The sequence below is a fragment of the Phoca vitulina genome, unplaced genomic scaffold (genome assembly GCF_004348235.1).
Source record: "Phoca vitulina isolate PV1807 unplaced genomic scaffold, GSC_HSeal_1.0 scaffold55, whole genome shotgun sequence".
Taxonomy (NCBI): domain Eukaryota; kingdom Metazoa; phylum Chordata; class Mammalia; order Carnivora; family Phocidae; genus Phoca; species Phoca vitulina.
Genome location: NW_022589758.1, coordinates 6,644,909 through 6,661,574, shown reverse-complemented (window position 1 = coordinate 6,661,574; position 16,666 = coordinate 6,644,909). Strand labels below are relative to the sequence as shown.

The following is a 16,666-nucleotide window of genomic DNA, read 5'->3' as shown; positions in this document are numbered from 1 at the left end:
GGACAGCCACATGCAGAAGAATGAAACTGGACCATTTTCTTAAACCACATGCAAAAATAAACTTAATGTCTTAATAAATCTTATGCAGAAAGAGGGAAGACTAGAATGAAACTAAGGCTATATTTGGTAAAGAAGCAATAGTCATTCAGATTAGCTAGAAGAGGAACATGTTTGTCCATCTTTGTGGCTTGGGCAATGTTCACGTTTTATCTATGTTCAAACCTGATTATAGAGTGATCTTGTTTTTGTTTTGATTAACTGTGACCATAGAGCAGCCTCATCTTATGTTAGTGTTTGGGGAAATATTTTATATTCAACAAGAAAACACCATAACCCCACTGTGAGTGCCCAGCCAGCTTAGAATAACACCAAGGCCCAGTGATGGTATCAGGCCAGCTTCCAGATGAGAGGCACTACTGTTTTTTCTCAGGGCAAATATGCAAAGCTTTAGATTTGAAGATGAAAGAGTAATATATATATTGCTGTTCTACGCAAGATCCATTTCTCCCCTTCTTTCATTGTAGAACTTCAGTTTGACTCAGGGACCCACCCTGCCCCATGCAGCCATGTTCTTCAGGGGAAGTGAGCACTACAGACCAACTCCAAGGTAAGACCTGTGTGATCTCAGGATAATCCTAGTCCCCTTGACAGAGATTGGTTCAAAAACAGGCATGTGACCTAATTTTGGTCAATGATCCTTGAGAGGAGGTCTGCTTGGGCACCACTGAAAAGGTTTCTCACTCTTCAGAAAGTACCACAGGAAGACATAGTCTCTTTTCCTCTCATTTTTCTCAGCCTGGTGATAATGTCAACATTGAAGATTCAGGAAAAAGAGATGTTTAGAACTTGAATTAGTGATGACAAAGGTGCTAAATCAACCAACTGTGCAGCCTCCCTACCTTGGGACTTCCAGTTATGTGAGCTAATACATTTCCTCTTACAGGAGAATACATTTCCTTTTTCTTTACCCAATTGTGTGAGAATTTTCTGTTACTTACATCAGTATATTCTAAAAAAGTAGTGAGAATGAAAAAAAGATGAAGAGTCAGGGTGGTAGCCAAAGGAGAGAGGACAAGATAGAACAGTTAAAAAGTAAGCCATGTGGTGCAGGAATTCCCTATTGTGTGTTAGCTTAAAGGAACTGCAGGTTACCCAACTTGGATGTTATGTGCAAAAACCTCAGTTTTGCCCTTATCAGCTATCTAGATTAATCAATGCATCTGACTTTCTGCTGCATCTACTTTATGGAATCTCAACTTCAGATAAATTTCTCCAATTGTTTCTCCATCCCAACTTCTAGGCTGCCAAGCACAGCTAGAGGAAAAATGTGTCATTGTACCAATAGGTTCTACTATAAATCCAGACTTTCTAAACTCCAAAAGAATATGTTCCTTTTAGATCAGAACCACAAGTTCTGTATACCTCTGTGGGAACCTCATTGTCTAAAATTATTTTATGTTGTAATTATTATTTTAAATTGAAAAATTAATACTTGCTTCTTATAAAATAAAGTAGAGCTCTGTCTTATGGATTCATCTCTCTTTATCTTCATCCATCTTTTGCTTGTTTTACCAAATCATAGAGCCATGTCTTTTACCTTGCCAAGGCCAGTACTTTCACCAGTGCTGGTAAACCTGTCCTCTCAGCTAGAGAATATAATGCAAAGTGAAATAAGTCAGAGAAAGACAAATATCATATGATTTCACTCATATGTGGCATTTAAGAAACAAAACAGATGAACAAAGGGGAGAAAAAGAGAGACAGACAAACCAAGAAACACTCTTAAGTATAGAGAACAAACTGATAGTTACCAGAGGGGAGGGGTGGGGGGATAGGTGAAACAGGTGATGGGGATTAAAGAGTACACTTGTCATGATGAGCACAGGGTGATGTATGGAAGTGTGAATCACTATCCTGTACACCTGAAACTAACATAACACTGTATGTTAACTATGCTGGAGGGGTGCCTGGGTGGCTCAGTCGTTAGGCGTCTGCCTTCAGCTCAGGTCATGATCCCAGAGTCCTGGGATCGAGCCCCGTATTGGGCTCCCTGCTCAGTGGGGAGTCCGTTTCTCCCTCTCCCTCTGCCTGCCGCTCCCCCCGCTTGTGCTCTCTCTCTGTCAAATAAATAAATAAAATCTTTAAAAAAAACTATACTGGAATTAAAATTTAAAAATTTAATTAAAAAAAACCTGTCCTTCTCTCACTCTTCTTTCCTCAATCATTAAAAAAGCCTCTGAACTGGGTTCTCTTACATTTTCTCCCATCTAATCCAGCCTCCACATGGCTAGAACACTGATCAAATTATGTCAGTCTCCTGCTCAAAATCCTCTCTTGACTTCTGAATGCCTATAGAAAAGGATACAAACAACAGATCTTTTCCCCTCTGTGTCTTTGCTCCTTTTGTTCTCTTTTTCTGTAATGTACTTTTTCCTGCTTCACCAGTTGAAGCTTTCCTCAGGTTTCAAGGCCCAATTCAAAAGTCTCTCCTCCCTGAAGATTCCCCCAAAACATCCAGGTAAAATTGGCCAATTCTTATGTTCTCAGGGCCATATATTTCTTCTTTACTTTGGCCCTTATCCTATCACACTGTTAATAAGAGTTCTCTATGTCCATAGATATTTATCTCCAGAGTGCTACAATATATTTCTTTTAGATAAGAATCATAAGTTTTATATACCATAGTACCTGGCACAATGAGACTACATAAAAAACCCTAAAAATATTTTTTTTTTAAAGATTTTGTTTATTTATTTATTTGACAGAGAGAGAGAAACAGCATGAGAGGGGATAGGGTCAGAGGGAGAAGCAGGCTCCCCGCTGAGCCGGGAGCCCGATGCGGGACTCGATCCCAGGACTCTGGGACCATGACCTGAGCCGAAGGCAGTCGCTTAACCAACTGAGCCACCCAGGCGCCCAACCCTAAAAATATTTTTAAACATGTTTATTAGTACCACCAAATAAAAAGAACACTAACATTTGTTCAGTATCAGATGGCATATCATATAAATAAAACCTATTTGATAAAATTACAAAGAAACATTTAAATAAGAAATTGTTGGCAGCCATCACTAAAATGCCAGCAACCAAAATGAAATTCAATCCCTTTGTGACTTCTGACCAGAGCAAGAACCACAAAAGCTATTTCAATGCACCTTCCCACATTCGCAGGAAGATTGTCTTCCCCTCTTTCCAAAGAGCTGAGACAGAAGTAAAGTGTTCGATCAATACCCATCTGAAAGGATGATGAAGTATGGGTTGTGCAAGGACACTACAAAGGTCAGCAAATTGGCAAAGTAGTCCAGGTTTATAGGAAAAAATGTGTAATCTACATTGAAAAGTACAGTGAAAGAAGGCGAATGATACAACTGTCCATGTGGACATTCACCCTAGCAAGGTGGTTATCACTAGACTAAATCTGGACAGAGACTGCAAAAAATCCTTGAAGGTAAAGTCAATTCTCGCCAAGCAGGAAAGGAAGAGGGCAAATATAAGGAAGAAACAATTGAGAAGATGCAGGAATAAAGTCATCTTATATATGACTTTCAATAAAAACTTAAAATGAAAAAAAAAGAAAGAAATTGTTGTCTTTGTGAAAAATATAAAACCAATGACTTCATGTTTTTAATACCAGAGTGTATAAAACATTTTCCATCTCTTCCCATCTACATCATGACACCCAATTTCACCTCCAGATCTCAAGAATGGGATTTTCAAAACCTGCATACATACATACATAATGGCTTAGCCTTATAAATAAGAGCTAGAATCTTGATAACATGGTACACCCTCTTCTTTTTATGCCCTCACCATCAGTTAGGATTAAAGAAAAGGTAATAGAAATGATTCTGAGTGTGGTGATCAGAAACCAGAGTCTCCTTGTCAGATCCACTATGACTAGGGAAAAGGTATGATGCCTCACCTCATTGCTTTGAAACCATTGATAATTACCACATCTAAACCCATCAACTGTTGAACCCACTAAATAATCCAAACTTAGAATGTTTCATATTTGATACACGTAAAATTATAAAAGATGTATTCATAATGAAAAACATAATGAAAAGTGGTAAACAGTAATATTTACCAGTTTTTGAACACTTACCATAGGCTTGACACACTGTGCCAACATTTTACATAGTCTTTCATTTAATCCTAATCAAGTGCAATAGATAAAATCACACCCTTATTGCAAATTAGGAAACTGAGGGTTAGAAAAACTAAGCAATTTGCCCAAGGACATATAGACACTAAGTGTCAGGACACAAACACAGATATGCCTCAGACCCCCAGCACGTGCTCTTTGCCATCACTCTATACCACCAACCCCCCACAAAGAAAACACGTTTTTCTTTGTGAAGCACTCTGCAAAGAAGCTTCCAAAAGTATACATATGTCTCCTTTGTTTGACCAAGGAATTTCAACAGATCAGGAATTCATTCTAAGAAAATAATCTTTCTTCCCTCTCCAACACCCCTGCTATTTAGAATCTGTTGTGAATAGAGGGACATGTGTCACTTTCAGGTAGAAGCAGTGAAAAATCTGGGCATACTTTCCCAGTATCTCTTCCTTTGCCATGGATAATTGAGCTTGACACATGTTCTAGATGGCAGCTACAATATTGTGAAATCTCTGTTAGACTAGGTCCCTGAGGACTATGTGCCCTGACCCCATTGATTCATGATGAAAATGTAGCATGAATGAGAAATAAGTCATTATTGTACTAAGCCACTGATATTTGGGGGTCAATTTGTCACTGAAACATAACCCAGCCTATCCTGACTAATATATCTGCCAAATAACAAATAAAGCTAAATAGAAAAAAAAAAAAACTTTATGTATAAGAGTTTTTCTTACAACACTAAAAAATAGTTAAAATCATAAATGTCTAACAGACAGTCACGTAAACTATTAATGCAAGTTACCAGATAGTGAGACTACTACTTAAAATAATTGTGACACTTATGATATAGTATTAGATGGAGAAAGCAGCCTATAAACTGCATCTTCTTTGACATGCATCCTAAAACCAAGTATCTACATGTACACATGGGACTATAAAAAGACCTAGAAAAAAATAAAACCAGTATTTTCTAAATGATGAAATAAGAAAGTAGAAGAGACATTGTCATTGTACAATGCTGTTTATAAAAGAATGTATTAAAATTGATCCTTTTCCCCTACCTATCACATCAAATTAATACTTTCCTTTAAAAAGTGTATGTCATAAGGTAAAATGTTAGAAAACCAAAATAGAACAGTTGAAGTAGAGAGTTTTATGTTAATAATATGCTTTTTCCTATTTATAATTAATAAAATGAAATCAGACCTTGAGAAATTAAGGATTCATTTCTCTTCATATTGGCCAGTTGAGAAACTATTTCTTCAGGTCAACTCCCTCTTTAGTAATAATAACCAAAGAGATAATCCTAAATCCTTTACTATTTTATTCTTTACATTTCTTCTCAATGCACTAGTCACCTGGTCTAATCAGGAAGGCTCAACCATAAATGACACAATAAACATCCTCAGGAAGAATTTAATTAAATGCAAAAACTTTTCTAGCTCTTCCTATCACTGAAAAAAGAAAACCTACCTAGCTTGTGAATATAGAAATATCATTTTAGGATAGAGTCACTGTCTGTGTTCCCATTCTAAAAATGTTAACTGGTTTTTGGCTTTTGAAACAAAATTTGAATTTTCATTTGTTAGAATCTTCTTTGTTAAGCCACAAAAATAGAATGACAAACCCAAGAGGTACAATAAAGGGAATGCTAAGCACAAGACTTGTTTCTCACGTGCTTCCTTAAAACCCATGTGGTATGACTCACTTTACTAGAGAGTCACTTGTTTAATTATAAACAGCTGCTATTTCCAAGCTTTACCATAAGACAAATTCCTTAACAGTGAATCTTATCCCAGATGGAACGTATGGCTGCATTGGCTTCTTATAACTAGAATCCCAGTTTTTCCTGAGCCATTTGAAATCAGAGGCAAGCTTTGCTTTTCCTTCAGATCAAAATGTTCCCTGTGGAATTCCCAGGTAGTCTTGAAATAGAGCTCTAAATTTGGTTTTACTGACTCAATAGGAAAAAAATAATAATAACCAAAGAAAAACAAACAAGCCTACACAGACCAGGACACTAGGAAACTTCAGTGGCATTGGGATTTAGTTACCTATAGATAAGCTTGTGGAAAGAAAGAAGCAATCTCTTCTTCGAGATAATATTTCAAGGATTATCTTCAAAGAAAACAAATCACAAATGGAAAACACCCTCTGGTGAAAATCAAGAAAATGCCTCCTGTTGTCATAATCAATTCATCAGTGACAGTGCTTTACTTTAAGGAAGTTGAGTAAAGAAATCTGTGTATCCATTCAAAATTAGAACTTAGACTGAAATGTCAGTAAAAATTACTCCTAGTGGCACTGAAATACCACTTAAATTAGAACATTTTTATAATACTCAAAATAGAAGATACAATGTTAACAGTTTGATAGGGCTTGATATTGTTGTCTTTGTTTAAGGTAATATTCTAGAAAAAAATATTTAAACCACCTGATGATAGTTAGTAATTTGAAATAAAAGATTTGTGACAGACACTATTGACTGCCTACCCAACAAACATTTCCTCCTTCATCTTTGCTAAGAAAACTTCAGTTGGGTTACTTTAGTTATGTGCTATTAAAAAATAGTATCCCAAACTTGGAATAAGGCAAAATAATGACTGCCTGTCTTTCAATGTCTAATATTCTCAACCAAAGAGTATCTAATTCTCTAAGGAAATGTACATTTATTTGACTTAAAATTTACTCTTGACTCTGTAAAGGCAGATATTAATTTCTAGAACATATATAAGCTGCAAGGAATTTCTGTCTGGTAAAAAAGATAACCACTAAGATTGCAGTTCTATAGTCCTGTAGGATATTAATAAATGTTATAAGTAGTTTAGCAATTGCATTTTAGCATTCTTTCATTCCTTGACCCCATCTATCACTTTCTCCTAACCAACTTTGAATCAGCTATACTATTTTGATGGCTCTCTAATTAAGGAGTTACCTTTGACATGTGTTCATTCTATGCTTGTAGAGTCTTGTTTTTAACCATTTGATAGTGTAACCCCAGGGAACGAATTGTGATTGATCTCAGACAATTGTGGCATTCCCATACCTCTTCACCAATAATTGTTCTAGGAATGAGCATATTTGAGTTCTTAGTTGCTACAATAAAAATAATGTCCAGACATACTTGTTTTTAACTTTATACTACCACAGAGTACAATCAAAAAACCTGTTAGCATACCTGAATCTACTGCAGTGGGCTGGGGGCTGGGGAGAATAAAGGTAGAATGAGAATAAATGGTCTATTACCCAGAAATCTTCTTGGCCCATTTCAGAAAGGATATTCCTGAGTCATTTCTTGAAATACAGATATTTACTTGGTTGACCAGCTTTCCATCCTCAGTTGTCTAGTTCACACTGTCAATAGCAGCTCTACAACTCCTTTGGTCTGACATGCAGACCTTAACAGGCCCTCATTTATATTACTGCTGTTTCAACAAATGTTCCTTCACTGAGTACTTTATGAAAATTGACATCCCACTGCTTTAGTTAGTTCAGAGTTTGCAGATGTAAATTATATTGTACTCTCTGTAATAAACTTAATTGCAGAAGCTTCTGATGACTGTGATTTACTTCTCAAGGGTGACAGAATTCTTTGAATTTCTCAGCAATGGACACACATTTTGATTAAACAATGAATATACTCTATATTTTTGAACATTGTGAACCTGAAAGTATCTTTACAGAAGTATCAAATAGTTTTGATTACTGCTTAAGTAAGAAATGTATACAGAGACAGAAAGGGTCTTTAAGAGACCATCTAATCCTACTCTTGGTTTACAGGAGAGGACACTGAGGCCCAAGGGAATTTTATCATTGATTATTTAAAAATGCAAGTGCTTCCATGCTTCTAAACCAAGAGAAAAAGAGAGCAAGTTTAAGAGACAGTATTCCTATCCTAAGCTTCCACTACCCTCTCCCAAATATGCCAGGAGGGGAGAGGAGTGTTATAAAAGGAGTTGGGTAACAGTAAGAGCTGTTGGTGTCTACCCATATCTTCTCACACTCACCTATAGAGGTCAAAGATTACTTAGGGCAAACACCTGTAACTCTGGTCACAGGTGCTTGTTCAGCCCACATGGATGGTAACCTGGAAGTGCCAGAAAGCTAACACCCCTGGAATCACTCTTCAATGAATGAAGTATAGGGAACTGGTGCATAAATCTTCCTTCTTTGTAGGATGACCAACTCATCCCAGTTTTCCCAGGACTGTCTTGGTTTCAACGCTGAAAGTCCCACATCCCAGGAAACCCCTCAGCCCCATGCAAACCAGGACAATTGGGCACCTTAGTTGGGAAAACTCTGAGGCATATTCTATATTGTGTCCCAGAGTTCCCCAGTATGATTGTTTCAGTTGCCCACAATGGTAACTGACTTGTCCTCTTTCCCTTGCCCATCTTGCTTTCCCACCAAGATTTCTCTCAATCACCTCCAAAATAAATTATTTATATTTGAAATCCTTATCTCAGGATCTACTTTGGGGGAACTCAAACTAAGATAATCATTAACATTTATGGAGAGCTTACTACATATCAGGCACTACCCTAAATGCTTTACATATCTTAATACATTTTATCTTCACAATACCTTGAGGTTGATGATATTATCATCCCCATATTACAGTGGAGGAAGCAAAGGGCGCATAGAGGTTTAAGTCCTTTGCCCACACTCATACAGCCAGCAAGCAGTAAAATTGAGATTTAAGCCCAGAAAGTTTGACTCCAGATCTTGCATTCATAATTATTACCCTACACTGTGGAGTAGAAAACCAAGCCAAGTGGAAAACCAGATAATTCTTTCTGAAAACATGTTATGTGGATGGCATGAGTCAACTATATTCACTTCTGAAGGGAAAGTAGATTATAGAATCATGTATGGCAGGAACTGCTGCATGAACCTAAGGGGACCATGCTAAAATCTGATTGCAAATGGGAATGTCCCACGAGGGCCATTACTGGCAGAACAACTCCTAGGAGCCCCCCAAAACATGTATACAGGGGGACTCGGAAGCCTCAGAAAGCAGAGGTGGGGAAACATAGTTGAAGGCAATTGGTCAGTGACCAGAATCAGAGGATTGCTCTTGGACACAGAACAGTTGGGCCACCAGCCCAGTTCTGCCCTCATGGATGCATGCTGAAGTCCCAGAGCAAGCTGCTCTCACAGGCAGCTGAGATTTTGATGATCATTGCTTTGGTTAGGTTCTCCTAAAACCAGATGCTGCAGTCAGGATTTGGGTGCAAGTTGTTTATTTGGTAGGTGGTCCCTAAGAGTATGAATGAGAGAGTAGGTAGAGTGAGACAAGGAAAGGAGGGAAACTGATAAGAGGTACCTCCATAAGGGGTTATCATTGTGGGTAGCTATGGTTCCATCCCCCCCGGAGACCCTCAAAGAAATTGCATATAACATGTCTCAGAATTGTCCCACTGAGGCCTGAAGAAGCTGGGTATTTAGCAATCAAGTCCATCCTTCATTGGTTAACATTTATTCTTGAGCATTAACTCCTCAACATTTCTTATCAAGCACACTCTTGGGATGAGAGAGCCAGGAATCCCCTTGTATAAGGGACTGGTGTCAGGTGACCACTGGCCAGGGTGAACCAAGGAGATAGGTAGGAGTGCACAATACAATATTTGTCATGTTCATCTGTAGTTACCTGCCACTTGGAGCAACAAGGATGAAACCCACCGCAGCAATTCAGAATGGGAAGGAAGGGAAATAAGACACCTCTAAAGGTTTAGTTCTCAGTTCAAAGACTGAGAGACTCTCTGAAGATTCCCAGAGACATTCAGGATGAATCTGAGTAGCATTGGGAAAGAACCAAGAAAATACAGTTTGGGAACTTTAAAGGTGATATTAATCTTGTCTGTGGGCTATAAAATATATATTACATATGCAGATATGGCTGTTTAATCTAGTTGATATAGGCTCTCACTTACATCCTGCTCAGAAAACATTAGAAATATGTGTTCCCTCAAAATGACTCCCAATGCCATGACTCCATTTGCCAATGGCTAATGTGACACAGATCAGCCTTATTTTCCCTGTGGCACTAAACTCAAATAGACACAGCAGTAATATCCACATCACTTGTATATTTTTTCAAACTCACATTGTTCCCTTAGTGGTTAAGTTGTAACTATTCACCCTCTGCCTAATTAATCCTACCTCTAGAAACATACCATTTTTTTTGCATAGGATGGTGAATAATATAAAAATATAAGACTCTAATATATTCATAAGTGAACTTATACTGTTCCAGGAGAGATAGGCTATCTCCACAGAATATTAAAATAAATGGCAGTATATATTTCAGTTCAAGGGTTACAAGTGGTGCCCGTCAATTGGCTTAATTCTTGGCACAGAAGAACTCAGTTAGAAAAAAATATGTATCTTTTGCCAGTTGAATGATATCCCATAAATAAACTAGAAATGCAAAGAAAAAGAATGTTGGAGGTCAACTAGTCCCTTGCTACTTAAAAAAAAAAAGTGTGGTCCTTGCAACACTAACATCTACTTGGAGCTTTCTATAAAAATGCATAATCTCAGGCCCACTCCAGACCTGCTAAATCAGTCTTCATTTTTTAAAATTTTTTAATTATGTTCAATTAGCCAACATATAATACATCATTAGTTTATGATGTAGTGTTCAACGATTCATTAGTTGCACATAACACCCAGTGCCCATCACTACACGTGCCCTCCTTTAACAAGATCCCCAGGTTATATACATTAAAGTTTGAGAAACACTTGTCTAGTTAACTTCCTTTATTTTACACATGAGGTCATTGAGATCCAGAGAGAATAAATGATTTGTTTACCTTTTTGACATCATATATTTTCCAAAGAACCCCAGAAAGAAAATTTACCCCATTAAGGTAAAGAAGAAGTGATACATAACAGGAAGTTTTCAGGAAATGAAATATTAATGGAAGTAGCAGAAAAATGAAAGGACTCTAATTTGAAATTGTTAAAAATATCAACTATGGCATTCTTTGTTCATGGGATTGCTCTTTATTTTCAATTATTATTTGAAACATAGCCAATTATAATGAGGATATATCCTAAAATATAGCTCTCGTTCCTTAAGTCCTGTGGTGTACCTGTTATACAAATGGAGCAGGTTTGAGAATATTAGAGCACAAACTCAGGCATGCAAGAAATGGAAGTTTATTCTCCTATAATTCAACTTAAGTTCTATCTTGAACCCCTGCTCTTCCACCAAGACCTTAATCTTAGGTAATTTGGTGTCCTTTCCCTTTCTCCTAGGTTATGTCAAAGTTTTAATGGCTTTTCTGGCATGCCAAAGGGTTCAGGGGCAGAGAGACTGACAATCTGGTTCTCAAAGTCATCTATCCACATGGGATCCTCGGAGATATCCATCATGCCATCTGGTCCTTGGTTACAATCCATATGGGTCATAGCTAAGTGTCAAGGTAAGACCTTATTACAGTCTATCAGACCCTTTTCTCTACCACTCTTGGGCACTGCTTGGGAGCACCAGATTAATTCTGCTGCTTATGTGTCTTTTCAGGCCTAGATCTTGTCTTATAAGAGCAGCAGTCACACACTCAAATGTCCCCACACTCCAGGCAGGTATGTGATGAATGAAGTAGGTTGTGGCAAACTGGAGAATTTAGATCCCTTATAAAAAGGAGGCTACTCTTTATTGCTTCAACCACCTGGTGGTTTCAGCCCCAGTATATCAATATTTAGGATTACTTACTAGCCAATAGCCCTTTCCCTTTCTGGCCTGTGTACTCCCTTAGTGCAGGAAACCCTGCTTCACTCATCTTCATACCCCAGTGTGGTGCCTGGTATTCATTCATTTGTATTCATTCATTCATTCATTCAACAAATAATGGTTGAGCACCCACCATGTTCTAGGCATGTTTAGGCTTTACAAATACACAAAGTCTCTGCCGTCACAGAGCTTGCATTCCTAAGTGGGGAAAACTGACATTAAACAAGTAACAAATAAATGAATAAGGCAATTATATCCCCTGTGTAAAATGAAGAGCCATGTTATTGCAGGTTTGATGAAAATGTTGGGGTGAGCTTATGCAGCTGGCCTGCCAGGAGTTCCAGGGTTTCAGCTGTTCTGATTCAGGCCATGTTTTGGCATCTCCTAATGTCATTGTCCACTTAATAGCTCATAGGAATGATTCTTGGTCTTCTGAATACATAGGGCAAAGGCATTTCCAAGCATTGCCCTGGTGGTACAAATTTTTTGGCCCAATATGGAAAAATGGGCCAGAAGAATACTGGAAACTCAAGCACCTACCCTCTACCTCATAGTTTCCCTAGACAGGGTAGCCTGCCATTTCTTACCAGTCCTCACCCTTCTTTCCGTAACAACATCCACCCACACCCACTCTGAAGAGAATATGAAAATTAGCCCATGTCTGGGTGAGGAGGCTGTGAGGAGGATGAATGCCAATCGTTAATTCATATTCAAATAATTGAAGGTCTTGGTGTCATGAAGTTGACTGTATTTTGTTCCCAGTAATTTTCAGTAGTTCTTGTAGCCCTATGGTTTGTCTTACCCATTTAATTATTGTCAATCATGCCCTCAAAGCATGGTAGAATGAACTTAGAACCAGTAGTCACTATTCAACTTTAAATTTGGAGATTATCACAACTTGGCTTTCCATATCAAGGTCCAAAGCCTGAGAGGGGAAGGCTAGAATTTTTATCTGTATAATAGACTCAAGACTATGTAGTGATAGGAGCATTTTTCAGCCACATAGAGAAGAAATAAGATTTTGGAGAATAAACTTGAGTAAGATTATGGGGAAAGGGCAAGAGAGTTTGGAGCCAATGTGGGACTTTGTCCTCTTGGTTGCTTTCTACCCTCCACTGCTTCCTCCCCCCTCCCACACACACAAAATCTATAGGGAAAGGATGATAAAAATCACCAGATAGGTTTGGAGAAATGAATGAAAAAGAAGTTTATGTCCCACTTTACCTCTTTTTGAGATGTACTTCTTGAAAAGCTCCCTTGACCAACATGGGGCAGACCCAGAAGGGTTGAATTGATGGTAAGTTGTTCTAAGCAGAGAGCGCTAACCAAGGCTGCATATGCCTTATTCCCTTTCCCCTCTTCCCACTCCCAGTAAACTTCTGTATCCCTTGCTTTCTAGTGACACAGAGTGAAAGGAGATTCATAAATATTACACTGTTTAAGAATATGTCATAGGAGACATCTGAGAAGTAAGAGCCATTTAGGCCTTCCAGGATGTCACTGTGATGTGAGTCAAGAAGAACTCTAAAAAAAAAAAAGTTGTGGAGGAGATAGTGTACACTGGAGATAGGATGGAGGAGGCAAATGAGCCTGCAAGAACCATAGGACCAACTCTAGCCAATAAAATAGGAACAGAAGTGGTGTGGGTCACTCTTCTGGACTGAGGCACAGAAAATACCCATGCTCAATTCCTTCATCTTTGCTTTAGTGGCATCCTCTAAAAAGTCCATGAGTTCCAGATGGTGCAGCTACATGAAAGTGGTACTTCTCTCAGCCTGGATCGCTGAGTGACTACATGAAACAAAACTCCCAGTATTAAAATATGTAGTATGGGCAAGAAATATGCTTTTATTGTGTTAAGCTACTGAGATTTGAGAGAGGGGGTGTTTGTTGCTGAAGCATAATCTAGTCTATCTTTACTAGTACAAGATTATTTTCTTTGTTAAAAAAGTAAAGAGTTACAGCTTTACCTCTCTGAGTTTTATAATCTGTGCATATTAATACTGCCACACATATTAGATTGAACTATATGAAATGGCCATTTTGCTAGGTCAGAAAGAGCTGAACATCAGCAATTTCATATAGTTCAACTATAATATTCCTATGAAAGATCTTGCAGAATCCCAGGTACATACTTACACTATGACTTAGTATTTAATTTTGTTTGATTATAAACTAAGGTATGATTTCCATTACTAAATCAAACACAAAAACAATTTTTTTGCTAAAGCAAAAGCAAAAACAATTCTTCCATTTTTTTATTAACATATAATGTATTATTTGTTTCAGTGGTACAGGTCTGTGATTAGTCTTACACAATTCACAGTGCTCACCATAGCACATACCCTCCCCAATGTCCGCCACCTAGTTACCCCATCCCTCCCACCCCCCTCCACTCCAGCAACCCTCAGTTTGTTTCCTGAGATTAAGAGTCTCTTATGGTTTGTCTTCCTCTCTGGTTTTGTCTTGTTTCATTTTTCCCTCCCTTGCCCTATGATCCTGTCTTGTTTCTCAAATTCCTCATATCAGTGAGATCATATGATAATTATCTTCCTCTAATTGACTTATTTCTCTTAACATAATACCTTCTAGTTCCATCCACGTTGTTGCAAATGGCAAGATTTCATTCCTTTTGATAGCTGCATAATATTCCATTGTATATATATACACCACATCTTCTTTATCCATTCATCTATTGATAGATATCTAGGCTCTTTCCATAGTTTGGATATTGTGGACATTGCTGCTATAAACATTGGGGTGCACGTGCCCCTTCGGATCACTACCTTTGTATCTTTGGGGTAAATACCCAGTAGTGCAATTGCTGGGTTATAGGGTAGCTCTATTTTCAACTTTTTGAGGAACCTCCATACTGTTTTCCAGAGTGGCTGCACCAGCTTGCATTCCCACCAACAGTGTAGGAGGGTTCCCCTTTCTCCGCATCCTCACCAACATCTGTCATTTCCTGACTTATTAATTTTAGCCATTCTGACTGGTGTGAGGTGGTATCTCACTGAGGTTTTGATTTGTATTTCCCTGATGCTGAGTGATGTTGAGCACTTTTTCATGTGTCTGTTGGCCATCTGGATGTCTTCTTTACAGAAATGTCTGTTCATGTCTTCTGCCCATTACTTGATTGGATTATTTGTTCTTTCAGTGTTGAGTTTGATAAGTTCTTTATAGATTTTGGATACTAGCCCTTTATCTGATATGTTATTTGCAAATATCTTCTCCCATTCTGTTGGTTGTCTTTTGGTTTTGTTGACTGTTTCCTTTGCTGTGCAAAAGCTTTTTATCTTGATGAAGTCCCAATAGTTCATTTTTGCCCTTGCTTCCCTTGCCTTTGGCGATGTTTCTAGGAAGAAGTTCCTGCAGCTGAGGTCGAAGAGGTGTTTTCCACAAGGATTTTGATGGATTCCTGTCTCACATTTAGGTCTTTCATCCATTTTGAGGCTATTTTTGTGTGTGGTGTAAGGAAATGGTCCAGTTTCATTCTTCTGCATGTGGCTGTCCAATTTTCCCAACACCATTTGTTGGAGAGGCTGTCTTTTTTCCATTGGACATTCTTTCATGCTTTGTCGAAGACTAGTTGACCATAGAGTTGAGGGTCCATTTCTGGGCTCTCTATTCTGTTCCATTGGTCTGTATGTCTGTTTTTGTGCCAGTACCATACTGTCTTGATGATTACAGCTTTGTAATAGAGATTGAAGTCTGGAATTGTGATGCCACCAGCCCAGGAATAAATCACACTTGGTTGTGGTGAATAATCCTTTTAATGTGCTGTTGGATCCTATTGGCTAGTATTTTGGTGAGAATTTTTGCATCCAAGTTCATCAGGGATATTCTCTTATGGGTCTGTTCAGGTTTTCTATTTCTTTCTGGTTCAGTTTTGGTAGTTTATACTTCTCTAGGAATGCATCCATTTCTTCCAGATTATCTAATTTGCTGGCGTATAGTTGCTCATAATATGTTCTTATAATTGTTTGTATTTCTTTGGTGTTGGTTGTCATCTCTCCTCTTTCATTCATAATTTTATTTATTTGGGTCATTTCTCTTTTCTTTTTGATAAGTCTGGCCAGGGGTTTATCACTATTATTAATTCTTTCAAAGAACCAGTTCCTAGTTTCGTTGATCTGTTCTACTGTTCTTTTGGTTTCTATTTCATTGATTTTCTCTGACCTTTATTATTTCTCTTCTCCTGCTGGGTTTAGGCTTTATTTGCTGTTCTTTCTCCAGCTCCTTTAGGTGTAGGGTTAGGTTGTGTATTTGAGACCTTTTTTGTTTCTTGAGGAAGGCTTGTATTGCTATATACTTTCCTCTTAGGACCTCCTTTGCTGCATCCCAAAGATTTTGAACAGTTGTGTTTTCATTTTCATTTGTTTCCATGAATTTTTTAAATTCTTCTTTAATTTCCTGGTTGACCCATTCATTCTTTAGTAGGATGCTCTTTAGCCTCCATGTATTTGAGTTCTTTCCGACTTTCCTCTTGTGATTGAGTTCTAGTTTCAAAGCATTGTGGTCTGAAAATATGCAGGGAATGATCCCAATCTTTTGGTACCAGTTGAGACCTGATTTGTTACCCAGGATGTGATTGACTCTGGAGAATGTTCCATGTGCACTAGAGAAGAATGTATATTCTGTTGCTTTGGGATGGAATGTTCTGAATATATCTGTGAGGTCCATCTGGTCCAGTGTGTCATTTAAAGCCTTTATTTCCTTGTTGATCTTTTGCTTAGATAATCTGTCCATTACAGTGAGGGGGGTGTTAAAATCCCCCATTGTACTATTGTCAATGTGTTTCATTG

At 38.0% G+C, this 16,666-nt stretch overlaps 1 long non-coding RNA gene across 1 annotated transcript in view; it reads left to right on the top strand.

Moving 5' to 3' along the window:
* Positions 1 to 522: 522 nt before the first annotated feature.
* Positions 523 to 16,666, top strand: part of LOC116622816 — a 59,065-nt gene continuing 42,921 nt past the window's right edge. The window contains exons 1-2 of the long non-coding RNA XR_004297625.1: positions 523 to 607; positions 11,387 to 11,553. This is a non-coding gene — a long non-coding RNA (uncharacterized LOC116622816). The remainder of the gene's footprint in view (positions 608 to 11,386; positions 11,554 to 16,666) is intronic.